The following is a 22,016-nucleotide window of genomic DNA, read 5'->3' as shown; positions in this document are numbered from 1 at the left end:
ATTAGCAGCTTTCTAATAAAACTCATTTTCAGATGTTTAACAACTTAATTACTATTTTCTTTAATAAACCACTTTTGAATTTTTGATTCATTTTAATAAAGTACAGATACAATAAAGCACAATAAGGATAACCAAAATTATAAATTTAAACTACAGGCTGGGCGCGGTGACTCAAGCCTGTAATCCCAGCATTTTGGGAGGCCGAGACGGGCGGATCATGAGGTCAGGAGATCGAGACCATCCTGGCTAACACGGTGAAACCCCAACTCTACTAAAAAAAATACAAAAAACTAGCCAGGCAAGGTGGCGGGTGCCTGTAGTCCCAGCTACTCGGGAGGCTGAGGCAGGAGAACGGCGTGAACCCGAGAGGCAGAGCTTGCAGTGAGCTGAGATCCGGCCACTGCACTCCAGCCTGGGTGACAGAGCGAGACTCCATCTCAAAAAAAAAAAATAAATAACTAAAAATAAAAAAAAATTAAAATTACAACATACAATGACATGTTATGTGAAAAGATATTTTGTTCTATTGCATGAAAGTTGAGACACATTGACCAGTCCAAAATAAACTTTAAAAAGCATGGCAGAAGTTCCTGTGAAAATTACAACTAGCTATGTCTTTCAAATCTGTAAAATGTATGTAAAGAAAAATAATTATTTTTTTCTTTTAAAAATGTTAAGCCAGCTGAAAACCACATGATAAGACTTCTAAGACAATAGTAATTAATGGACCATATTTTGTAAATCACTTTCCTAAATGATCTATGTGTTTTATAGAAAGTCTAAGCAAATTTTACTATTACTGTCATAGTTTGAGTTTCTATACTTCTTTATATGCTACTGTTAACAGATATCTTGTATCTTTTGCTACATGCAAATGGCTACCTTTGATTCTGTTTAATTCTACTTTTTAAAAAGATTCTTGTTCAAGGAAAGGGCAGAGTTTAGAGTAATCTACTCTGGAAGATTCCACTTTCTATGGGTGCCTTACAAGATCTCCAGCAGCCCATACTTCAAATGTAATGTGGAGAAAACATCTAAAGAGAATCTTCATTGACTTTTTGTAGTCCAGAACATGAGGTCATATAAACGAAGATAAACGTTGCAGCAAAACCATCCTCTTTAATGAGTGCCCAGAACTTCTTGGTAAATTATCTTTGGCAAATTGGTCTCATTACATTTTCATTCTACAATGTATTTGTGTGTGTTTCTTATCTGCTGTGCACCATTGTCAACATTCAGAATAGCAAGTCTGAAACATGTAAAACCTAACATGTGATTTCAAAAGTCCCAAGAATAAACTGAACTGCCAATTGTCACCTACAAAATCCCTTCCATTTCTCCTGATAAAATAACCATCTGATATGACTTGACTGTATTCCTACTCAAATCTCACCTTGAATTGTAATAATCCCCATGTGTCATGGGAAGGACCCAGGGGGAGGTAACTGAATCATGGGGATGGGTTTTTCCTGTGCTGTTCTCATGACAGTGAATAAGTCTCACAAAATCTGATGGTTTTATAAACAGGAGTTCCCCTGCATAAGCTCTCTTGCCTGTCGCCATGTAAGACATGACTTTGCTCCTCCTTCACCTTCCACCAGAGTGAGGCTTCCCCAGCCCTGTGGAACAGTGAGCCAATTAAACCACTTTCCTTTATAAATTACCCAGTCTCAGGTACGTCTTTATTAGCAATGTGAGAAGAGACTAATATGCCATCTAAATTTATTGCAATTACTTATTTTACAACTATAAATGAAGTCAGGATTCAGGAATTACACTTACTTATTTACAGTTAAATCTCCAATATCTAACAGACTGCTGACTTGTACAAGATAAACGTTCAAGAAATTTTTGTTGAATAAAAAATGGATCCAGAGACTAAAATGGAATCAACTGTGCCTTTTGTTCCTGTTTACTGTTTAAGGAGGAAGGTAAGTTTAGATAACTCAAAACATTACTGACAAAATGCTGCAGTCATCTGAACAAATCATTTCCAGATGAATTGGTGATTTCTCTAATGTAATTATTAAAAATAAAATTAATTAATTTAGAATATTATACAGACAATCCACATTTTCATTTTAATCCTCCAGAGCTAATCAACTTTTTTCCTTAATCTCTTTATGGTTTATTTTCTTAATTTCCATAGGTTATATGTATGTATATATTTTTTAACATAAGTGATCACATTAAGCCAAGTGATATCCTTATAGTTGTATTGTCTTTAAAAAACTCAAACTTCTTAATAAATTAGCAGATGTTTGTATTATATGTTCTTGAATTTAGTTAGAGGAAGTGAGGGAACCATAATAGTGCCAAAGCAATAGAAAACCCTGAGGTACAAGAAGCGCAAGGAGTCAAATGAGACTATGTATAAATTTTATACAGTAATTTTAATTTTACATTGAAACATGTAGACAGACTTCTAAAATATAGTGAATTATTTCACTACTTATTTGAAACTAATTTTCATACTATTTCTGCGTTTTTAAAATAAGGAAATAAAGAGTTCAAAAATTGTTTACAATATTTTTAACTCAATTGTTTTTTTGTTCTCAGTTAAGACATGAAGCTAACACCCTAATTTCACTACAGTTTGTATTTCATTTATAACCTAATAATGCAATATTCTGTATATTCTATCAGAGAAGTAATTAAAATTAGAGATGGCAAATATGAATATAATTTCTGTAACTACCTCTAGCTCAAGTTTATTTTGGAATCAGATTATTTTCGAAAGAACAGAGGAGTGAGTGAAATAACTCTGATTGAATGTTGAATGAATCAGAATGGCAAAGTCAGAAAATTATGTTTCTGCCCAGTCTTGATATACTTGCTAGCTCCAGGCTATAGTTTGAGTCTGAAGTATAAATCAAATATGATTTGGATACTTTTCAGTATAAAACAGAAAAAAGGAGACAATTCTATTTCCAAGTAGGGTAGTAGGGTGTAGAAAGCTAGAGAATATTGCTCACCATCCGTAAGGAAGGCCAAATAAACTACAAAATTATTATTTTTGGAGGTTGTAAAGTAACCAGTAGATCTGAACTCCAAAGGGTGACAAACTTTTCTAAGGAGAGATGAGACAAACAGGCTCTTTAATCTTGGCAGAGAATGGGAGGAGAAGGTGGTTGCCACAGACATGGATTAGAAGAAAACAATGAAAATTATTACTGAATTCTTAAATAGTAAATGTGATCTACTGTGACAGATTAGAAGCCTGGAGAATCCCCAAGAACTATTAGATTGGCACTCATTTCCAAGCTTGTTCTAACCTCCACAGATTATCTATGAGAATGATTACAGACAGGTAGGTGACAAGGGGAGAGTCCCTTCCAGGGTGAGGCACAGGCTTGAAGTTGCACACATCTCCTAGAGTCTTCTATCAAACTAAGAAAAATATTAAACTGCCGAGGAATAATTAGGAAATCCACTGAGCTCCAAGGCCCAGGTAAAGATCCTTTACTTCTGGATGCAGAGCAAGAAGTAAAATGTCTCTGCTCCAGTGGGAGGGGCAGAAAACCTACTGGGGCCCAGCATTTACACCAATACAGAGCAGAGTTCTGTTCCCATTAGAAGGGGTAGGAAGGCCCTGATCAATGTAGCCTCAAAGTCCTTGAGGAAATATTAGTAAAATAAATTCAGAAAAGTATAGAGAAGATAACACATCTAAATTAGATTTGTCCCAAGAATGAAAGATTCACTCAAAACTTAAAAATCAATCAATGTAGTCATGAGGTGAAAATAACAAATCAATGCCATCTCAATAACTTCAGAAAAAAAAATTTGTCAATGCTCATAATCTGTTTTTGATTTTTTAAAAATAAGCAAAGTATCAGTAAAAGAGAACTTCCTCAACTTTATTTAAGAATCTATTGAAAAAACTACAGGCCTGGCACAGTAGCTCATATCTGTAAGCCCAGCACTTTGGGAGGCTGAGGTGGGCGGATCAGTGGAGGTCAGGAGTTGGAGACCAGCCTGGCCAACATGACAACACCCTGTCTCTACTAAAATATACAAAAATTAGCCAGGATTTGTAGTGCATGGCTGTAATTCCAGCTACCCAGGATTCCGAAGCATGAGAATCATTTGAACCTGGGATGTGGAGGCTGCAATGTTGCAGTGAGCTGAGATCATGCCAGCCTGGGTGACAAAGTGAGACCCCACGTCAGACACACAGACACACACACACACACACACACACTGCAGTGTATATCATACTTAATGGTGAAAGATTGAATGCTTTCTTTTTAAAGACTGGGATTGAGGCAGAAGTGTCTAATTTCAACATTTTAATTCAATGTTGAATAGGGTTCTAACAAGTGAAGCTAGGCAAGAAAAAAGATTAGAGACATCATGATTGGAAAGAAAGAAATAGAACTATCTCTATTTGAAGTCAACATGATTGCCTATAAGAATCTACAATAGCTGTTATAACCCATTTGTGGTTTTAGCCAGGTTGCAGGCTATAAAACCATATACAAAAATAAATTGTTACAATGCACTAGCACCAAATGTTTGGAAATTGAAATAAAAATAATACAAAACTGAAATATAAATGGAAATGAAGAGTATTATTAAGGAGGAGATACTGTTTGTGGCAGTGGATTTGTAACTGTACACATTTGTCAAAACCCACTTAAATGAACCTAAGAGAAGGTAAATTTTATTAACTGCAAAATATACCTCAATAAACCTTACCTTAAAAATGCCCAATAAAAAGGAAAGAGTGGGAGCTACTGTGGAGAAAGGATTCTCCAAAAAATTAGGAAAAAACCTGGAGCCCTCTGACTTACGGGAAACCAGCAGAATTCCAGATACCATGAAACACAGAGATGGTAGTGAAATGGTTACGAGTAACACTCTGAAGCCAAATGACAGGTGTTTAGATGCTGGTACCTCTACACCAAGCACACAACCATGGCAAGTTGCTAAACTGCTCTTCTGTAAAACAGAGGTAATACTAGCACCTTCTTCATAGGATTGGTTTGAGGGTTAAACTAATGAAAGACTTACAGTACTTTACTTATAAGGAGCACTTATAAGGAGCACTACATATGTGGTTTTAAATATATATATTATTTATGTATTTTAATGAATAATTAAATCACTAATATATTCACTAATTTATCAAATAAAATAAGTAACACAAATCAAAGGCATCCAAAAATATTGAAAATTTTAGAAGCAGTATTTGAGAGTAAGAGGAATTGTGTTTATTTTTTTCTTTTGAAACCAAATGTTTATAAGAACTGTGGTGGATATTTGAGTTACCCAATACATTTTGATAATTATTATTCCTTACGGATGATGTGTGTTTTGATTAAAACAATAAATGAGAACGAGTTCAAGCAGTCATTAAGCCAATGTTTACTATTCTTTCCTTGATGCTTGATGGGTGAGGTTCCAGCATTGCTTTTAATGGGATCACAGTCCAGTGGAGAAGGTAGGTACACAAATAAAGTCGCGTGCCCCATAATAACTTGTCAGTCAACAACAGACCGCATATACAATGGTAGTCCCATAAGATTAGAATATGGTATTTTTGCTATATCTTTTCCATGTTTAGATATGTTTAGACATATAGATCCTACTGTGTTGCAATTGCCTACGGTATTCCCTACAGTACATGCTGTACAGGTTTGTAGACTGGGAGCAAAAGGCTTTGCCATACAGCCTAGGTACATCATAGGGTACACCACATAGGTTTGTGTAAGTGCATTCTATGATGTTTGCACAGTGAGGAAATAGCCTAACAACGCATTTATCAGAATATATTGCCAACATAAAGTGACAGAGCTGTAATTAAAATACAATATGCCAAGTGCTGGAAGAAGAGGTATACACAGTAAAATGGGAGCTCAGGGAGGTGGGGGGCAGGGTTCCAACTAAAAACAATAGGGATAAGAAGTGGTAAGCCTAATGGAAAAGAGTTTGGGCTTGCTGGTCATTCAGTGATGGGTCAATTCTGACTGCCATTTCCTTCTTGTATGACCTTAAGGAAGTACTTTAATTATTTTAGCCACAAATTCTTCATCTTAAAACATGGACCATAACAGTAAGTATTTTCTTGGGCTGTTGTGAAGGTTAAATGAAAAAATACATATGAAGGACTTAGTAAGTACATGAAAATCACTCTCGATAAATGCTAGCCATATTGTTATTATTAGCATTATATTAGTAGTATTTGTTTCTACTAATTACATCGTACTAACATAGTATTTAGCACACCGTTGTCCTAAGTATTTCTGATACTTAAAGCATTTTTACATAATATTTTTACTGGATCTTCAGTAATTGTGCAAGGCAGAATGACAGATTTTATTCTTCTCAATTTACAGATAAGACCAACAGGAATAGTGTAAAAGGTCTTGTACAACTGTTACGTTTTTCTCATGAAAGGCTTTTTAATTTATCTGTATTAGCCTGAAATGACTTGATTTTCTCGATTTTTCTATACTGTTTTACTCGTAATTTTTTGATCCATTACGCAATGATGCCTAAAACAGATGTACACACACACACACACACACCCTCTCTTTCTCTCATGTGCGCACACACAATAAGACTCTGTATATGTTTATTTTCAACCTGTTACATAAATTGTGGCCCTTTAATATAGCTTTTGGATAATCTGAATTTATTTTATTCTAGCACAATCAATTTTTCCAGTTCTTTAAATGTGTAATTTGGTAGGTTTTATTACATTAAGAATATTTCTATTAGAAATAACAAAATAGCTATGTTCTACAAAAGACACTTAATGTCAAATTTCATTTGTAAGGTTACAAGGATAAAAGACATAATAGAAACAATAACAAAAATGCTTTGTTACTGATTTGTTGTATCTTATTTGCCTTTTAAAAAGATCATTTTATTCATTCTTTTAATACAATACCCACATGATTTGACTAACGGAAAATGGAAGACAAGTATTACTCAATACCACCTCTTAGATACCTGGCAGAGAAAAATGGTTTCACACATGAAAAAGCAGCAGTAGGGAAATTAGGTGAAATATCACATGAAACTAAGCTCCTATATTTTATTAAAATTTATAAGTCACAGATTTAAAAAGATGTAGATCCCGTTCATAACAATTCACTGATTTGCTCAATTTGGTTAATCTTATCAAATAGGGTTTTATGAAGTTTTTCTTGTAGGCTTCATGATACAGCTACCAGCTGTTAAAATTGGACTTAGGATTTCAGATCTTGATTCTTGCGTACAATTTTGGAAAAAAAAAAAAAAAAAGAAGTCAAAGTAAGCAATATAAAATTAGTAAAACAATTGGTTGACATGACAAGGAATTTATGTCCTTAAAAGAGTGTAGGTAAGATACACAGTTAAAATGTTACTATATTTGAAATACAGATATTCTGCCAGCAGGAAAAATATTTGTTGGGAGTGAAAAAATGACTCCATGTGTTGTTAATCAATCATTCAGTTAGCTTCCTGCTGGTACTTGTATAAGATCTATTACTGTTGTGAATATTTTACCTGTGAAATCATGGAGAAAAGATAATTAAACACACATTAACCAGACCTAGGGGTTTGAGTGTAGCAATCTATTAATCAATATTGATTGAATATTATAGTAGACATCATGAAGGAGATGGGTTTTAGCTATGCCTTGAAATATGAATAAGATAAGGGTAGCAAGAAGGCAATAGTGTAAGAAGAAGATGCAGGAGAAGAAATTTCAGGATGGGAAAATATGACATTTCCACAATTTCTTCATTCACTGTAGAAAATTGTATGTCTATTCAATTTTTCAGATCAAATAACTGAATACACATGCTTTCTTTTCTAATTCTCTGTCAAATCTTGGCAAATATGATATATCACTATATAATTTTTGAAGAGTTACTTCAATGTGAGTTAATTTTAAAATAGCATCAAGCAATATTTACTTAGTCATGCATTCACTTACTTCAAAATTCCCACCTACTCCTCACTTCTCATTTCCATTGCCTTAGTTCAAACTTTCATGTATTCAGTTGATATTTTGGTGTACCTATTATTTGCCTGGCATTGTTCTGGGAATATAAAGACAAGCAAAACATGACCTGAATCCCTAACTTCTGGAAGCTTGTAGTCTAATGGTAGGAACAGACACTGATCAAATGATTCCATAAATAAATATAAACTCACCCTTCAGTGTAGTGCTAGAATAAGAGGTGTTATTGGAGCATATGAAAGGGAGAGTTAACCTGGTCAGGAAGGTCAGAGAAGACTTCTTTGGGCAACTGATAATTTAATATCAGCCTAAAGGATGAGTAAGTGTTAGCTAGAAAGGGAAAAGCATTACATATGAAAGGCAAATCATATGCAAAAATCTGTACTGAGAGAACATTTGGCAGGTATGATCTTAGGATGTCAACATGAATGAATAAGAGAGAGCAAGGAGGAATTTGGTGCCAAGTGAGCTTGGTGGTTTTTCTCCTGGATTATCTCTGGTCACCCTCTAATTCAGCATCACTCTAGACCTTCTCCAATCCAGTCCTGTCATATGTGTTTTATTGAAGTTAATATGATTATATTACTCCTGTTCATAAGCCTGTTTCTTCATCCTTCATGGAGACACCTGCACTCAGGCATCATATGTATCTCACCATTGCCAGAACATGGTCTGCCTTTGAGTGATCTTTGAACTGGTCACCTTTCTTGACCCTTGAATTTGCTTTGCCTGGATGGATCTGCCAGCAGCCTGGCAATCTCTTTGTCTTTTCTGCTGAGGTCAAGTATTACCCTCCGTTTTGGGACCTTCATGAATACCCCCAGGGTGGGAATCTTTCCTCTCTGTGCTTCCACAACTTTCTTTGCTTTCCCTGTTCACACCTCTGTTGACATGGCATTTGAAGAGAAGGTACGCTCTTTAGAGTCAGGGATCTAGTCTCACTCTTTTAAATGCAGTATGCTGAGAAATGTCTGAGAAAACCTGACACTTAAAAAATGTGGAGTTTTTTGGTCAAACTAAATATTTATGTCAGTTTTTTAGGCCACATTCTGATAATTTAGGATGAGTGATTTTGCCTGAATTGTCAATTCAAATAAATTTATTTAAAACTGCTCAGTTTTAGAGATAGCTTTTCTTCACTATTAATAAATAATGACTGAACAATTAACTTTTTTGGTGAAAACCCCAACAGAGTCTTAACTTTACTTAACTCCTTTACTTAAAACTAAGCTTTTAAAAATATGTTAATTACCATTAAAATATGACTTTGAACAATTGACTTAAACTCTATGCCTCAGATTTCTCATTTTTAAGGAGAGGATAATAACTATCTCCTAGAATAACTATTTTCTAGATAGATAGTTTCTCTACAGAGAGACAATATAGATATCTATCTATAGATAGATAGTCCCTGCCTAACAATCCTAGGATTGTTATGAAAATTAACTGTTTAACATTACCAAGTATTTTGAAAAGTATTTGGCACTAAGTAATCGCTCTACCAGTGCTTGTTAATTAAGGAAAAAACAAACAAACAAACAAATAAGTCAGGTATTGGCAGGCATTTCTGAGAAATTTCTATGAGTTGTAAAGGAGTGTAAAGATTAATCTATTATAAATGTAGTGATTACGCTTTGAAGGAGCCCTTTTATCACTACCCATGTTTATTCAATATAACCAGTTGTAACACTGCCCCTTCCTCAGCCTGCACAATTCCAGCAGCAGGAAAAGAAAGAGACTCTAAGTCTTCATGTCATACTCTTGTACCACAGGTTGTATTCTTGGGCTTAGTGGTGAGTTAGGTATTTTTCTTGATGCTTCTTGCTACTGCTACTTGAGACAAATTGTGTCTCCCTGTTTACTTAAAAAAAAAAAAGTTTAAATCTCATGCCATCAAATAATGCAATCACCACTCCCCTATTGCAGTTATTGCTAAGACTCTAATGACCCATTCTCATCCCTTTAATATTTTTAACTCTGGTTTACTGTGACTCTTTGCAATACTATTGCTGTTGCAATTATTAAGAATTATCGATATAGATGCTTCTCTCACTTCCCTGGCTTCAAAGTTCCTTGGCGTTTACTTCTCCACAGATATAGTCATTCCTCCATCTTCAGCCTTTCTCTCCTCATTTCAACTGAGGTATCATCAGTAACAACTGCAACTCCTCCAAATTTCCGTTTCAAGCATAAAACCAGTTTATACTCACTCTAGTCACCTACCTCTAATAGTTCTTTACCAGTCTATGACTAACATTCTATTGACTCTATGCCTTTTCATTCTCCCTTTCTGACTTCATTCCTCACTTTCTTCTTTTTTAACAGTTTAGATTTCATAGAACGTCATTTATTAAAAATGATTCAACTGCCTTGCCCATCTCCATTCACTGTATTTATCTGGCAAAATCCAAACCCTGGTTAAATATAATTCAATATCAACCTCATGCCTGTTCCTTTGAAGCTGAACAAATGTGAAGGAAAACATCATGACTGGTCTTACTTCAAATTCATGAGCACTATATGTAAGAGGAGAGCCAGAACTCAAATTGAATTTCTTAATTCCTCTTGTTCTACCACACAGCTAAATAACTATATGTTGTCCTCACTTCTCAAACTTCCAGCACCTTCTTCTCAATTTTACTCTCAGCAGGATTCTTAACTGCTGCTTCTAATTTCATTGAAAAAAAATATAAATATAATTAGGAAACTTTTACACACTTCCCATCATTATCTACTTTCCTACGGCATCTGCATCTTATTCTCTGGCTTTTTTAGCTTCTCTGTGTAACCATAAGTCCCCTCCCTCCATCTGTGCATTACATTTTATTCCCCCCTCACTCATTCCTCAGTTCATTTACTTATTGTGGGCTGAAATGTATTTCCCAAAAATTTGTACTTTGAAGTCCTAACACTGAGTACCTCAGAATGTGATGGTATCTGGAGATAACATCTTTAAAGGGGTAATTAAGTGCAATGTGGTCTTTAGGGTGGGCCCTAATCCAACACCGCTGGTATTTATATAGGAAGAGGAGATTATGAGACAGACAGAGAGAGGTACCTGACTCATGTACTCAGAGATTAAGGGGTGACTATATGAGGATAATGAGAAGACAGTCATCTGCAAGCCAAGAAGAGAAGCCTAAAAAGATACAACACATGCCTACACTTGACCTTAAACTTTTAGCCTCCAGAAGGTTGAGAAAATAAACGTCTGTTGTTTAAGCCACCCAGTCTGTGGTATGTGCGATGGCAGCCCTAGGAAACGAATATACTACATCAGACAGTCTCACTATCTTTTCTGCAAGAATAATTATTTCTCTCTCAATAGAAGCTTCTCATCAGTATACAAATATGTATTTCCTCTGTCTTATACAAAGAAAAATTATCTCTTGATCGTGCATTCCTTCCTGCAACTATCTCTTTCTTTCCCCATTTTCCATATAATTCTGCTTCTAAACTTTTATCCTCTCTTTCTTTCTTGAATATACTCCAACCAGGCTTCCCTTCTGTTTCTCTTCTTAAGACCATCACTCCACGGGAAAAGTGCTCCTTATCTAACAAACTTCTCAGTAATAGTAAGTTCTTTTCAATAACAATCTCCATGTTGTTATAGTACTCAATATTTATTTGTTATCCTATTTGGCCTATTAACACCACTTAATAGGAGAAGGATAAGTCATCTCCCCTCCCTCCATTCTCAGTGCTTAACTCCGGACTTACATATATCCAAATGTATACCTGGCATTTATGCTTGGCTAATGAATTTTGCTTAATTCCACCTGTCCAAAATAGCACTCCCTTTTAAACTACTTATCCATTTATCTCTACCTTAATACATGACAATTCCATTCCTCCAGTGGTATGGTTTGACTCTGTGTCCCCATCCTAATCTCACCTTGAATTGTAATAGTCCCCACGTGTCAAGGGCAGGACGAGGTGGAGGTAATTGGATAATGGGGGCAGTTTTTCCCATGCTGTTCTCATGACAATGAGTGAGTCTCACGAGATCTGATTGTTTTGTAAGTGTCTGGCATTTCCCCTGCTTGCACTCACTTCATCCTGCTGCCCTGTGAAGAAGGTGCCTGGTTCTCCTTTGCATTTTCCCATAATTGTAAGTTTCCTGAGCCCTCTCCAGCAATGCAGAACTGTGGGTCAGTTAAACCTCTTTCCTTTATACATTACCCAGCTTCATGTAGTTCTTTACAGCAGCATCAGAATGAACTAATACATCCAATAAAATCAAAAGAAAACAAGCAAACAAATAAACAAATATTCCTCATGTTATCTAGGAGTCCTCTTAAAATTCTCACATCTGTTATTGAATCCATCAGCAAATCCTGTCAGCTGTATATCTCTTCAAATGCCAGAATCCATCAATTCTGTCACTACCTTCCTCTTCCAATTATTCAAATTATCTTGGTTGGACTCTCACCACTATTATCTTTGTACTTTACTTCACTTTATTCTCAGTGCCACAGACAGGATCATCATTCTGTGATATAACCCACATTATATACATCACTGCCCTAAATGCTTTGGTGGCTTCTCATCTTATGTAGGAAAAAAGTCAAAGGTTTTTCAAGGCATCCCAACATTTCCTCTGTTCTTTGTTCTTTGTTCCTCAAACACTCCAGACACCTCACACCAGAACTTGTGAACTTATTAATTATGTTACAAATGATGCTTTCTCAGAAATGTGCAGGGCTCCCTCTTCCACTCTGCTTTATTATAATCTTATAAACTATCATTTTCTTTATTTTTTTCCTTTCTCCCACTTTCCTTAATTCAATGAAAGTAGAGATCATGTTCCGTTTAGCTTACTGCTATAACACCATATATAAAACTATCTCTGGCACATAATAAGCACTCAATAAGCATCGTGAACAAATAAGTAAATAGATTTACTAATATGAAAGATACATTCCCTGATCTTTTGCAACATGCTTACATAATCAATAGACTCTTTGCCCCCTTTTATTGCCAGAATTTCCTCAACAGTTAAATCTTGTCCCCTGGGCTTCAATGACACAGTTGTATGGAAACTTACTTGGATATTCTGATCCCTGGGCTAACCTAGGATTCTGAGAGAGTTAACATCTGATAGGGCAACTTTTGACTAATAAGGGATGGTTGCTGGTGGATAAAAGCTCTATTTTCCATTCCATGAACCTTCTAAACCTCATTTGACACAATACCTCAAAGTGTCCTCAGCATAATCAAACTGCAGTTGCTCATGATGGCAACTCACTGGTAATGGAATTTTGCATTGGCTTCACCTCCTTCCTTGGGGTCTCTTTCTAAAATAAACTGCCTGCATACATGTCTTTTCTCCGATTCTACTTTCTGAAGAGAACCCAGTCTTTGTCAATTTTTTTATGAAGCGAAGTCCCAAAGTATTCCCTAGAGTATAATAGGTACTCAATAAATATTTGCAGAATAAATGATTGGACAACTCACTATAATAGCAAGTACCTTTATTATTCATTTTTAGATAAGTCTTGTAAGATGAAATTGATTTCATGCATATTATCTTCTATCATTTCATTTATAACTGTATATCAAATCCCAGAAACAAAAAGTCCCAAGAGACCACAAGAAACCATAATCTTTTTAATCTTTTTCTCCAAATTGGCTAAAAGAATTATAGAATGTTTATAATCAAAGCTTTAAAATACCTCCTACTTTAATGGAACAAAAGATAAATTACAGTATGAAAAATTTCACCAGTGCCTTCTGCTAAAACCTACTCTACTGGAAGATTAATGACATCCTGCAGTTTAACTCTGAAACGCAAGAAACTCTTTTAATTTGCAGTTTAAATAAGTTTTCTTCCTTCAGAACAATGTTTATAGTTATTGCATTTCTACGAACTCCTCAATAGGTAAATTCAAACCAAATAGTAGAAATGAGAAATAAATGACTTCATATATCTTGGCAAAAAGTAAGGTATGGGATCACAGTTAGAATGGTTTATAGTGCCCCTTATTCCACGTTTATTTTCTTTTCTCAGCAGTAAAAAGGAAAATCCTTATTCCTGAAAGTACTTCTGGCTGGCAGCTGCTGAGGTGAGGATCATGATTTCCTGATTCTAGCTTGGTTAGATTCAGTTTTTACTATAGACATAGAAATATTGGTACAGCAGTTAAGTGTACAAAACAAGTGGCAAACATCCCTAAACACAACTCATCTTCTGCCCTCAATCCATCTTTGACACCCTTTGCAATTTCTTGAGTTTCTCATGAACTTCCTACTATAAATTTCTAGAATCACACATTTAAAGGAAAAGCCATGTATTTCATGAATTCTTGTATTTGTGGATTCGCTTTTGCATTAACAGTTGTTTTCATTTGGCTTATTGGGATTAAGTATGGAAGACAGAAAACAGGTTACTCTTCTGGATACACAAGGATAATGACTGAGGTCACATGTCAAATTCTGTGAAAATGTTACTGGCATTTTGACAAATGTTTACATCTTACTTTTCATTTAGGTAATAGTTATATGATAAACTCAGTGCCTATGAATATTTTAGCTGTTACCATCTCATAGACTATATAAACAGGTAAAGAAAAAAAGGTGGCTAGAAAACCTGGGCTAAAACTGAAGGTAATTACTGAGAATTCTCAGTAAATGAGTCCTTCTATAGCCTCCTTCAGGGTTTCTTAAACCCTAGATTTTGCTTATTTGAACTTTTTAAGATTTAGAAAGTCAATTTTCCATTCAGGAGGTTCCCCAATCCTGAATATCTAGTATTTTGTTGTTGTTTTAGGAGTGAGGAGTAGTGAAAATTAAAATTATATTTGCCCTTAAAATAGTTTCCAAGGCAAGTTTGCTTATGATGTACTTTGAAATTGTATACAAATTGAGTACATATTTTAGAGCATCTTTTCTTTCGACTGTACACATTGAACAGTCAAGTATCTTGCAAATCATGAATATCGAATTAGATATCACAAGGAAGCAGACCTATTTACATAGCCCAGTGACTGTATTTAATAAATGATTGGGAAGTACTTGGTTGTAATGAAAAATAAAAAGGTATCTTTGAGAATGTTTAGAAAAATTAGTACAACATATTGATAAAACAATAACTTGTAGAGCTTTTAAGTTTTCAATGCACTTTTCCATATATTAAGAGTTTTGAGCCTTTCAGTGATTCAGGGAGCTTGGACAAATATATTTATCCCAAACACACAAACTAAGGAAGCAAGGTAGCTCAGACCTGTTGACCAACTTGCTCAAGGCACACAGTTTGCAAGTTACTCAATCTAAGCTTAGACTTGAGTTATATGTGAATTTTTAAATAAATCAAATGCAAAGAATTTGTTTCCTCAAAAATTCCCCAAACAAAAACATACCATATTAACAGTAATTATTATAACATTATAACTCTTTAATTATGAATGATAAAACAGCACAAACTATTAATCAATTCTTATGAGAATAATGTAGGCTAGATTGTCCAAATTAATGAAAACTATTGTTATTTTCTACCAAAATTTAATGCTATTATTCTCAAAACCTCATCAAATTCCTTTCAAGTCCAAACTATACATAAAGTATAGTAGTCAAATTAAATAGTGTAGTCTTAGTAATACACAGGCCTGAGTATAAAAGGATGTATAACTTTATATATATGTAGGCAAAGGTTTTTCTTGATGTTCTCATTTCAATGAGTAGATGAAAATTTTCAACTTTTAATTCAAGTTTATGAAATCACTCCCATGATTAAATTTCGTTCATTGAAATTTTTAAACTCAACCAATCAAATATGCTTTCTCTCTCCTTCCTCCCTTCTCCCTTTGGGCAGTTTAAGTTTCTAGAAGTTTCCCTTTCACCTGGATTCAGCAAAGAACCATTTCTTTCCATGACATACTTGGCCACACTGATTTATATTTCATTAGTAGCTGCTGTCTCTTATCCTGGTAATCATAATGTCACCAAAACTCCAGGGGTTCAGTATAGGTCCTGCTGCTTGTGGCATAGAATGCCAATCACTGAGACAAGGAGTATTGTCAGGGAAGAAGGCTTTAATCTGGTGCTGCAGCCAAAGATAACAGGAGATAAAGTAGCAAATCCGTCTTCCACCCAACTAAAATGGTGGGGTTTATATAGCAGGAAAGGTAGAAAACCAGGAATTAGGGAGTGGTAAGGAAGCAGTCATGACGAATGGGGGGCTGGTGTCTCATTTTCTGGACATGGTAATCTGATGAGCTTTAGTTTCTTCACTGAGGGCGGTTTCCTGAGGAAGTCAGATGAGACAAATGTCAGTTTCAAGTTTTAAAACAAGAGAGGGTCAATTGCTATGTCTATTCAAAAAAACATAAATATTATTTGTATGAGACTATTGGGCCAGTTTCAATAGTGTGCAACCATTTGTTGGTGAGATTTCCAGCTTTGCTATAGCCTCTATTCCAGCAGTCTATATTCACATCATCTAAATCCTAGCTCTCAGCTTCTTCTAGTTTCGAGCATTTCTGAGGAAAATACATTAAAAAATTAACTATCTCTAAGGTAGACAGAGGGGAAATGTACTCTCTAAGTACTCTCTAAGTAGGACACTCTAAGATGCTCTAAGAGGACATTGAATGGGGAGAAGGGAAGAGAACTCAATTAAAGCCCCAATACATCATCCTCCTTCGTGTATTCTATTTCCTCTCTTTGTTCAGAAATTGATTTTATATGTTGATCAGTAGTACAATAACTCTTACATTCCTTTTTCAACAAATGTTTACTGAATCCAGGAAAAATTCAGATGCTATGCTAGATTTTTCGTTCCAACATGAAGACCACACAGTCTGTGTTTAATGTGCTCACAATTTTACCACAGGTGACCACATAAACAGATAATTAGTGTGTAATCAATAAAAAGCTGTAATAATGAATAGAGTAATGTGAAGAGAGTGTTCCACTGAAAAGGTCTTTAAAAGTTTCATAGAGTCAGTTATCTAATTTTATTCAAGAAAATTGAATAGAAATTTCAAAGGTGTGTCAGGGTAAAATGAGAGAAATCATTACTGAGACTGACTGGACAAGGTTGCTATTGTGTGATTAGAATTCTGTGTACCCAGAGGAACTTTTGTACTTTCAGGGACACAGCACAATTTTACTTGAGCACAAGAAGTCTCAAATTAGAAATAAATTAATGAGAAAATTACTCTAGTTTATCCTTAACCACCATTTTTAATACTTTGCATTTCTCTGCTAACACGAACTGATCAATTGTTTGACTCTGTTACGGAATTAATTGCTTAATTCAGTCAAATTGGTAATCAGATTAATTGACTGGTTAAATCAATTGTCATTGCCAAGTTGGGTGAAACAGAAAAGATTGAATTGTATAGTTTGTTATAAAGGCAGGAGCTTGTTCTCAATTTTTTTGTTTCTTATTTAAGTAATGTCTATAGATTTTTAAAAAACTTGTTTACATTTTTTACATAGCACTTATAACTGAGTTTTTACAATATTGTGATGGAAGTGATGGAAGTGTTTTTGACTCCACTTTACTGATGGAAATAAAGAGGTATATCAGGGTTAAGTGATTGTTGACTATATTACTGTACTGCTAATAAATGGCAGATTTAGGACTTGAACTGAAGGGCTGTTGACTCTAAATCTAGCACTTTTTTTCTAGAAATAGAGAGGAATGAAATATTGGGTATAGAAATTTTTAAAGTCATCAGTAATTAAAAGGTATACTAAGTCATGAGGAATTTTTATTTCACCACAGAAACATTTTCCTGCCTTAAGGTTAGGGTGGGATAGTACTTTTTTGCAGTACACTTGGGAAACGGTTAAGTCTGATGGATGACCTGGCACATTATTGGAAATAAAGTTCCATCAAGAAAAACATGTATTACCAATCATTATCCTGAAGCTTTTCTAGAATGAATTGGACAAATATTTACAGGATCTCATGTGAGCTTCACTGTAATGTTGCCAAGGTGATATATAATTCTAAGGCCCATATTTTGTTTTTTTCTGTTTAGCCAGTTGAACGAAGATTCTTATTTAAGTGTCCACAGCATGATTGGTACTATTGGAAATGGAAACAATGAAAAGATTCATTTTTAAATTCAAAATGTTATCTTCCTTCCTTTTTCCTTCCTACCTTCTTTTCTTTCTGCAGAAGCATTCGTTGAACGTCACACTGTACCAGGCACTACTGCAGTGTGAATAGTAAACAATGTCTAAAATATGTCTAGCTCCTGGCAAAGCTCACAGTCTAGTGATGGAGATGGAATTTCCACTCATGAAACAATTGAGTAATTATATTCTGAATAATAAGGTATTAGCTAGAATTATACAGTCATATTGATAAGAAAAATAGTTGATCACTTTAATTCATTAATTGAATTTGAGCAGAACTCACAATTCAAACCCCTAGGGATGAGTAAGAGAAGTAAACCTTATGGAAACTATGATACATTGAAGATTATATGTTCTGACTAAAAGGTTCATCAGTCTCTGTGGTTTTTTCTTGTTTGATTATTTGTTTGTTGTTTTTTAAGAGGCTTTCCAGTAAAGACCCGAAAGCCTGCTAAACAAATTCTAAAAGAGCTGTAACACTTAGTCCCTGTGCTGTGGAAGAATATTGTTAAGTAGAAATTCAAATTATGCATTGTCAAATTAGCCCATCTCCCTCTTTTTTTCCTAGAAATCTGGAATTTAAAATTATTTTCTGAGCTTTTTTGTTTTTTCAAGATGGTAAATAAAATAGACTTTGGAAAAAGATTGTGTGGGACAAACAAAACAACCATGACCATGAGTTTGCAAACTCTATGTTTTTAAATTACAGAAGTGTAGGATTACCAAATGTGATAACATTTTTTGCAAGACAACTTATAACAAGTTTGATCAGAATTGGATTTGTCTCTGGGCATAGGAAAAAATGTGAAGCTACAAATTGAGAAGTACAACAGTAAAGAGAAGAGCAGAGGGGAGAGGAGTGGAGAGGGTAAAAGATAGGGGAAGGAAAGAAGGGAAAAATAATCCCTTTGTTCACAAATGCTGTCTTTGTGATGGCTTCATTTTTACCCTCAAATTTATTAAAGAAGAAAAGCGTGGGTTTTTTTTGTTTTTTTTTTTTTTTTGAATCAATTACAGACATACTCCCAAATTGCATTTTCTCATGAGTGGTTAACAGATGTTTCCACAAGTTAGTGAGTTTACTCAAGTGTCAGAGGCTGGACATTTGTGTATAAAATCCTTCTTTAGTCAAAAAGAAGCAAATTAGAGAAATATCTTACCAGTGTAAATATTTCAGATTGTAATAAACTCCGTAATGCCATAGCACACAATACTTGGCCAGAACACATTAACTTGTTCCCTCCAATTTCAATAGCAGTAGTATTTTCCTTTTTTAATTTGTAAAAACAAATCACACATAGCAAAAAATTTTTCCTAAATGTAGGAATCTACTAAAACTCTAACCTTTTAGCATGTGAACCTCATTTCTAAGTAGATAAATGACAGACTATTAACTTTCCTTTCTACTTCCTTTGAGTCATGACTTGACTTTCAAAACATTTGGTCAACCAGACTCAAAGTCTCCTTGCAGAAGAAACATTGAGAAATCATGTACTTCTCTCCTTTTACAATTCCCCTTCAGGGCAGAGCAATACAAGTGACCCTGGCTTTTGACAAACCTTAGCTGAACAAAGTGTAACAAGCCCTGTCTGTTTTGAGCAGAATTTTCTATTCTGACAGATACAGCTCAGGAGCATTTGATGTCTGCTTGCTGGTCATAGATAATGGTGCATCTTGGGACCATTGTCATTCTTGTCAATAAAAAGGCCTGGGGGGACATGCAACAAAGCTACCTTTTGATTCACCGTTTTTCTTTCCTTCACAGGACATTTGTAAGCCTGTGGTCAGCTAGGTCATTTTATTTTATCCTGATGTGCCTTGATAATAGCATCATGTCTACAGAAAATTTGACAGGCCATCGATGTTTGCTTCTTTGACTCCTATGTTGTTTTTCAGTCCTCAATGTCAAACATACTTTGAAAGCTACTGAATATGTTGGTTGGGACTGTATTTGACAAGACATTTCTTCTTTGATAAAATTAAGTTCATGGGGGTTGATTTTTGAATTTAAGGTAATTTTTTGAGCAATGCAAGACACTCTATCATTCTACTGGTGGCACATAAGAAATGTTTGAAAAACTGGAAATTCTATTTAATTTAGCTAAACAATATTTTAAAATATGAGTTTTGGAGACTGGAACAAGAGCAAACTGTTAAGCGCAAAATGGACAAATTATGACTGTTATCACATTAAAACGAGGTCTACCCTCATATTTACTGAATTCTGGTACAATTGTGAAAAATGCAATGTGCATGAATGTCTATATATGAAAGGAGGAGTTTACATAAAACTCAGTCTTCGAGGAAAGGCTGGCTATTGTTTCTGTTCTTAAAAACCAGTTGGAAGTATATGTTAAGAAATTATACTGAAGCTGCAGGATTACTTGAGGCCAGGAGTTCAAGATCAGCCTGGGCAACATGGCAAGACTCTATTTCTACAATTTCTGTTTTAATTAGTTGGGTGTGGTGGCATGCACCTGTACTCTTAGCTACTTAGGAGACTGAAGCATGAACATTGCTTGATGTCAGTAATTGAAGGCTGCAGTAAGCTCTGATCATACCACTGCACATTAGCCTTAGTGACAGAATAAGACACTGTCTTCAAAAAAAAAAATACACACAAATATATATATATATATATACATACACATATATAAGTACATACACATACACAAATATATAAAGAATATATACGAGTAATATGCTATGAAATAATGAAAAATACCATTGAAAATATTTGAATGTCAAAGGGAATATGCATATCACAATAACATCCTTAAGGATAATATTGTACCATAAGGTTTTAAAGGGGTTTTTACATGCTGTGTCTGGTCAGATTGTCTGGAGTGTCATTTCTCCTGCTTTGAAGATAAGTAAACCAATGCTTAGAATGTGTGTGAGTTTTTCATTGACAAAAATAAATTGACAAGTAGTTTGTAACAACTCCAAGAGTCTTTCCATCTCAACACAATAATATGTGCCAAGTCCTTTGCACAAAGTAAGAGCTCAATAAATGTCAGTTAGCATTATGAGAATTGGCTAGCATATATTGAAAATTCCTGTAGCTTACTGAATTATTTCAAGTCTTCTTCTGAGAAAGAGAATATTTTTCTTAAATGTAATGAGAAAAATTATTCATGTACACAACAGTCATTTTAGCATAATCATATCAAGATATTCTAGTATAATCATTAAAATCAAATCTGAAGAATTTTAGGTTGGAATAGATATTTGTTTATATTTCTGATGGAGGACAATACATTGTTGATAATCACTTCAAATAATAGTTGATTCTTAGTCATTACATGGTATTGTGGTCTTTCGATATTAACCAGGAAAGTTTATCCAGAAGTTAAATACATATTTAAAATAAGCATAAAATAGAATTAAATAAATAACCTTTCCAAATACAAGACTTTTTTTTTTTGGCCTGATACCTTATGCTATTTTGTCCTAATCTAAGCTATCAAATTTCACAAATCATCATGTTCTACAGAAGGGTCCTTTCATGTCTTGGAGTACTTGGAAAATAGATAATGATCTCACAAGCTAGCACAGAAAAACAATTTGTAATTGGAACAATAGAATATTTGTAAACGGAACAAACAGAATCATCAGAATTTCACCTTGTCAGTGGGGCAAAGTTAGTCATGGACTGAAGACTTCTCTGGGTTTGCCCTAAAAACTCAAAATCAAGCATCAAAAGAATCCAACTTACTCCAAGAACTTAACTGTGTGACAGAAGAGAAGCAAATACTTCTTTTAAATATGCAAGGAAATGCAGTAACCAACAAAGTAAATTTTTAAATGCGTTGGCTTATATCAGGAATGCAAGGTAGATTTAACATTCACAACTCATTTAATTATTTGACTGTATAACTGATTAAAAATGTAAAAAGAGCATATAATTATGTACAAAAAAATTTCACAAAATTCAGCACACATTCATAATAACAACTTGCAGCAC

The 22,016-nt window shown here is 34.5% G+C and overlaps 1 non-coding gene across 1 annotated transcript; it reads right to left on the bottom strand.

The window, feature by feature from the left end:
* Positions 1–18,469: 18,469 nt before the first annotated feature.
* Positions 18,470–18,531, bottom strand: LOC112636787. The gene has a single exon (XR_003122262.1). It is a non-coding gene; the product is annotated as a U7 small nuclear RNA (small nuclear RNA).
* Between the last annotated feature and the right edge of the window lie 3,485 nt (positions 18,532–22,016).

The sequence above is a fragment of the Theropithecus gelada genome, chromosome 12, assembly GCF_003255815.1.
Source record: "Theropithecus gelada isolate Dixy chromosome 12, Tgel_1.0, whole genome shotgun sequence".
Classification (NCBI taxonomy): Eukaryota; Metazoa; Chordata; class Mammalia; order Primates; family Cercopithecidae; genus Theropithecus; species Theropithecus gelada.
Note: the sequence above shows the minus strand (reverse complement) of the source record. Positions and strands in the feature narration are given on the sequence as shown.